Source organism: Odocoileus virginianus, unplaced genomic scaffold (assembly GCF_023699985.2).
Source record: "Odocoileus virginianus isolate 20LAN1187 ecotype Illinois unplaced genomic scaffold, Ovbor_1.2 Unplaced_Contig_272, whole genome shotgun sequence".
In the NCBI taxonomy this organism is placed as follows: Eukaryota; Metazoa; Chordata; class Mammalia; order Artiodactyla; family Cervidae; genus Odocoileus; species Odocoileus virginianus.
Genome location: NW_027224589.1, coordinates 1 through 5983, shown reverse-complemented (window position 1 = coordinate 5983; position 5983 = coordinate 1). Strand labels below are relative to the sequence as shown.

Below are 5983 nucleotides of genomic sequence, written 5' to 3'. Positions count from 1 at the left end.
TCGCGATGCTGGTGTGACCTCAGGGTCCCTCCCTACTTGTGACAGTGTTTTGCGGACTGTCTCGGCATCCATCAAGCAAGTCGAGGCTCCTGACATGTTTCAGGGGGCTCACGGAATTGCTCTCTATGCAGTGCAGGGGAATCGGGCCTCCTCTCGCTTGGAGGGGGAAGTCTCATGGTTTTTCTCGAGTTGCGGCGGGGACCTGGGGTACATTCTCGACTTACGGCGGGGATGGCCCTTCAACCCTCGTGTTTGTTCAACGAAGTCAGGACTCCTGTCGAGTTACGAGGGACACCTCAGGAGTCTCTTCGAGGCTTGGCAGGGCAAAAGGGACGCTTCTCGAGGTGAGTCAGGAGACCCAGGGTCCCTTTCCAGTAGCCACAGGGATACTGGGTGCGGGGAGCCAGCCTGACTGCTCAGGCTCCTTCTTGGCTCTGAGAGAGATCAAGAGGTCCCTCTCTGTCCCGCCACCCCTGATTTATTAAAGCACAGGTTGGCCTTTCTCACCTCCCTCAAGGAAATTGCTGTAGCGATCTTTCACCTGTTTTCCTGGTGCTGATAAACTCGTCATGATTGAAGCCTGTTTTCTATCCAGTTAATGTTCTATTGATTTCAGTTGGGTGCTAAGGTGATGCTTTACTGTCCTTAAGTGGAGGAATTTAAAACATCTGTGCCTGTAGCTCTGCACATATGCAAACCTTTAATCTATTAGTAACTCCTGTTAGCATATATAGGTGTGGTATTCTTCAATAAAGTTGGCAGAATCAGATGCAAGCTGACTCTGTCCCTCTCAACCCCATCTTTCTAAGTCTGTCTAAGTCTTTCTAAGTCTGTCTAAGTCTTATTTTTCTCAGGTACTCTGGTAATTGCGTTCTCGACCAGTTCGTTTGCCGGCAGGCTCCGGCAAGAGTGGCGCCCGAACAGGGACGTGGGCGGATTCCAGCGTACAGCCACCCGAAGACCGAAGGTTCTCCCGCGGGAGGTATTTGCGAGTTCAGGCATTGTGGATGATTGCGGGTGGAGAGGGTATATAGTTGAGAGTAAAACTCATGGGGCAAAATAGTAGTAGATAGTTCTTTGTTTCTATGTTAAAAATTATGTTAAAAGCTAGAGGAGTTTTTGGTGTCTAAACGGAAACTGGAAAGATTTCTTGCTTTCATAGAGGAAACTTGTCCTTGATTCCTGGAGGAAGGAACTGTTAACTTGGAAACTTGGGCAAAGGTGGGAGAACAAATTCAAACTGCTTATACTCTCCATGGGCCAGATAGGGTTCCTCTTGATGCTTATTCCCTATGGACTTTGTTTGAACCCAGAACACGAAAGCAAGAAACTTGAAACAGCTTTGAAACTTATAACACCCAAATGTTCGAATATTCCCCAGAGGGTAGCAGAGCACATATATGACTCCCCAATAATTCCAGGTCCTAGAAAAAATGCTGAGACTGTTGTTCTCGAGCAAGATTCTGATTCAGAACTCTCCCCTGAAGACCCAGATGATTTAGAAGAGCAGGCTTTTGAGTATGAGGGTTTAACAGATTATATAAGAATTTGTGCTGACATTGGCCCTTCCTATCTTCAGGGATTGTCTATGGCTGCTGCTATCCAGGGAAAAACTGTCAAGGAAGTTCTATATCAACAGACTAAGAACAAGGGTAGTGTGAAAAAGGGAGGGCCTCCCAGCAGTTGCTTTTCATATGGACAACTGGGACATCGTATGGCCCAATGTCCTAAGAAAAATAATTTAGATAGTACAAAGAATCCTGATGTATGCCCCAGATGCAAAAAAAAAAAAAAAAAAAAAAAGGAAAACATTGGGCCAGGGACTGTAGATCAAAAATGGATATAGAAGGCAAACCTCTTCCTCCACAGTCGGGAAACTGGGTGAGGGGCCAGCCTCAGACCCCAGAGCAATGTTATGAGGCACTTCAGACCGAGCCTCAGCTAAATCTAATCGACTCGGCATTAAAAGCCTTTTCGGAACTACCCCAGGCAGCACAGGATTGGACTTGTGTGCCACCACCTGCACAATATTAACGCCTGATATGGGAATGCAAGCCATTCCAACTGGAGTTTTTGGGCCGTTACTAAAAGGAACTGTAGGACTAATTATTGGTAGAAGTAGTTGGACTATGAAAGGGGTTAGGACACAGACTACACGGGGGAACTTAGAATTATGGCCCATGCACCTTCAAATATAGTACATTAGCATGTGCAGTAATTAATCAAGCTTTCCCCCAGTGCTCCTGATCGATTTGAAGGTGATTATTATCAAGTTTGGGATGAATATTTCTGGATGACCCCTGAAAAAGGACAGCTACTGACCCCTGCTGACATTTGCTGGGAGCAAAAGACTCATATACCAACATTTGAAGGCTGAACACTCCCAGGAAACCTGATGAAACATATGGGACTGTTACTTTCCTACAAATGTAAAATTGTGATAGATGTGACGTTTGATACTAATAAGTCCTTTGTGTGGCCTGGGTCAGACTGGAACAATAATCCTGGTATAAGATGAGTAACTCCTAACAATACCCGATGGGTTTGTGGAATTGTTGATGTTTTCCCATTTGCAAACGCAGCCATTTCCTTTGAGGGAGATATAAAGGCCATTAGTCAAAAGAAAAGGGGGAGATGCGGGGAGCCAGCCTGACTGCTCAGGCTCCTTCTTGGCTCTGAGAGAGATCAAGAGGTCCCTCTCTGTCCCGCCACCCCTGATTTATTAAAGCACAGGTTGGCCTTTCTCACCTCCCTCAAGGAAATTGCTGTAGCGATCTTTCACCTGTTTTCCTGGTGCTGATAAACTCGTCATGATTGAAGCCTGTTTTCTATCCAGTTAATGTTCTATTGATTTCAGTTGGGTGCTAAGGTGATGATTTACTGTCCTTAAGTGGAGGAATTTAAAACATCTGTGCCTGTAGCTCTGCACATATGCAAACCTTTAATCTATTAGTAACTCCTGTTAGCATATATATAGGTGTGGTATTCTTCAATAAAGTTGGCAGAGTCAGACGCAAGCTGACTCTGTCCCTCTCAACCCCATCTTTCTAAGTCTGTCTAAGTCTTTCTAAGTCTGTCTAAGTCTTATTTTTCTCAGGTACTCTGGTAATTGCGTTCTCGACCAGTTCGTTTGCCGGCAGGCTCCGGCACTGGGATTCCTGTCAATGTTCAAGAGGAGTCAGGCTCCGTCAAATTTTGAAGCAGTGAGCTCTGCGTGCCTCTCGAGGTGTCAGAGGCATGTGAGGCATTCCGTCGAAAGGAGTCGGGGACCTAGGGCTTTCTCTAGGGACTCCACAGGTGGTGCAGACATCCCTTCACCTTGTGAGATGAAAGACTAGACTGTATTCAAGCCACTGCAAGGAAACCCGGCTTCCTTTTGAGTCAGGGCTTCTCGGTGTATGTGCCCATTGAGGCAGCAATTTCAGGGTCCCTCCCTCATACCTATTGCTGAGAGAAGCCTCCTCTTGAGGGGCTTGTGGAAAGGTGGCCTACATCTTGAGTCTAAGCCAGTGAATCAGCTCTCATCTCGAGGCAATTTGGGGTACACGGAGCAGTCCTCGAGTTGCTCTGCTGAACTTGGTACTCCTCTAGACTTGGCCCGTTGTTCTCGGGGAACCTCTGGAGTTGCCTAAAGGGAGTCAAACCTCAGGTCGTGTTTGATGGGGAACGGAGGATGGCTCTGAAGTCAATGCAGGGGAAGCGGGCCTCATCTCGAGTTGATTTGGGGCCCATGGAGCTCCTTCGCGATGCTGGTGTGACCTCAGGGTCCCTCTCTACTTGTGACAGTGTTTTTGCGGACTGTCTCGTCATCCATCAAGCAAGTCGAGGCTCCTGACATGTTTCAGGGGGCTCACGGAATTGCTCTGCATGCAGTGCAGGGGAATCGGGCCTCATCTCGCTTGGAGGGGGAAGTCTCATGGTTTTTCTCGAGTTGCGGCGGGGACCTGGGGTACATTCTCGACTTAGGGCGGCTGGGGATGGCCCTTCAACCCTCGTGTTTGTTCAACGAAGTCAGGAGTCCTGTCGAGTTACGAGGGACACCTCAGGAGTCTCCTCGAGGCTTGGCAGGGCAAAAGGGACGCTTCTCGAGGTGAGTCGGGAGACCCAGGGTCCCTTTCCAGTAGCCACAGGGATACTGGGATTCCTGTCAATGTTCAAGAGGAGTCAGGCTCCGTCAAATTTTGAAGCAGTGAGCTCTGCGTGCCTCTCGAGGTGTCAGAGGCATGTGAGGCATTCCGTCGAAAGGAGTCGGGGACCTAGGGCTTTCTCTAGGGACTCCAAAGGTGGTGCAGACATCCTTTCACCTTGTGAGATGAAAGACTAGACTGTATTCAAGCCACTGCAAGGAATCCCGGCCTCCTTTCGAGTCAGGGCTTCTCGGTGTATATGCCCATTGAGGCAGCAATCTCAGGGTCCCTCCCTCATACCTATTGCTGAGAGAAGCCTCCTCTTGAGGGGCTTGTGGAAAGGTGTGGAAAGGTGGACCTACGTCTTGAGTCTAAGCCAGGGAATCAGCTCTCATCTCGAGGCAATTTGGGGTACACGGAGCAGGCCTCGAGTTGCTCTGCTGAACTTGGTACTCCTCTAGACTTGGCCCGTTGTTCTCGGGGAACCTCTGGAGTTGCCTAAAGGAGTCAAGCCTCAGGTCGTGTTTGATGGGGAACGGGGGATGGCTCTGGAGTCAATGCAGGGGAAGCGGGCCTCATCTCGAGTTGATTTGGGGCCCATGGAGCTCATTCGCGATGCTGGTGTGACCTCAGGGTCCCTCTCTACTTGTGACAGTGTTTTTGCGGACTGTCTCGACATCCATCAAGCAAGTCGAGGCTCCTGACATGTTTCAGGGGGCTCACGGAATTGCTCTGCATGCAGTGCAGGGGAATCGGCCTCATCTCGCTTGGAGGGGGAAGTCTCATGGTTTTTCTCGAGTTGCGGCGGGGACCTGGGGTACATTCTCGACTTACGGCGGGGATGGCCCTTCAACCTCCGTGTTTGTTCAACGAAGTCAGGACTCCTGTCGAGTTACGAGGGACACCTCAGGAGTCTCTTCGAGGCTTGGCAGGGCAAAAGGGACGCGTCTCGAGGTGAGGCGGGAGACCCAGGGTCCCTTTCCAGTAGCCACAGGGATACTGGGATTCCTGTCAATGTTCAAGAGGAGGCAGGCTCCGTCAAATTTTGAAGCAGTGAGCTCTGCGTGCCTCTCGAGGTGTCAGAGGGATGTGAGGCTTCCGTCGAAAGGAGTCGGGGAACTAGGGCTTTCTCTAGGGACTCCACAGGGGATTCAGACATCCCTTCACCTTGTGAGATGAAAAAGGAGTCTGTATTCAAGCCACTGCAAGGAAACCCGGCCTCCTTTCGAGTCAGGGCTTCTCAGTGTATATTCCACTTGAGGCAGCAATCTCAGGTCCATCCCTCACACCTATTGCTGAGAGTAGCCTCCTCTTGAGGGGCTTGTGGAAAGGTGGCTTAAGTCTTAAGTCTAAGCATTGGAATCAGCTCTCATCTCGAGGCAATTTGGGGTACACGGAGCAGTCCTCGTGTTACTCTGCTGAATTTGGTACTCCTCTAGACTTGGCCCGTTGTTCTCGGGGAACCTCTGGAGTTGCCTAAAGGGAGTCAAGCCTCAGGTCGTGTTTGATGGGGAACGGGGGATGGCTCTGGAGTCAATGCAGGGGAAGCGGGCCTCATCTCGAGTTGATTTGGGCCCATGGAGCTCCTTTGCGATGCTGGTGTGACCTCAGGTCCCTCTCTACTTGTGACAGTGTTTTTGCGGACTGTCTCGACATCCATCAAGCAAGTCGATGCTCCTGACATGTTTCAGGGGGCTCACGGAATTGCTCTGCATGCAGTGCAGGGGAATCGGGGTTCATCTCGCTTCGAGGGGGATTTCTCATGGTTTTTCTCGAGTGGCGGCGGGGATCTGGGGTATAATCTCCAGTTACGTCGGGGATGGCCCTTCAACCCCCCGTGTTTGTTCAACGAAAGT

General features: G+C 50.0%; 1 long non-coding RNA gene across 1 annotated transcript; it reads left to right on the top strand.

Moving 5' to 3' along the window:
- Positions 1–399: 399 nt before the first annotated feature.
- On the top strand, positions 400–2166 carry LOC139034294 (uncharacterized). Its single transcript, XR_011486697.1, has 2 exons — positions 400–982; positions 1580–2166. It is a non-coding gene; the product is annotated as an uncharacterized lncRNA (long non-coding RNA).
- The last annotated feature ends 3817 nt before the right edge of the window (positions 2167–5983 follow it).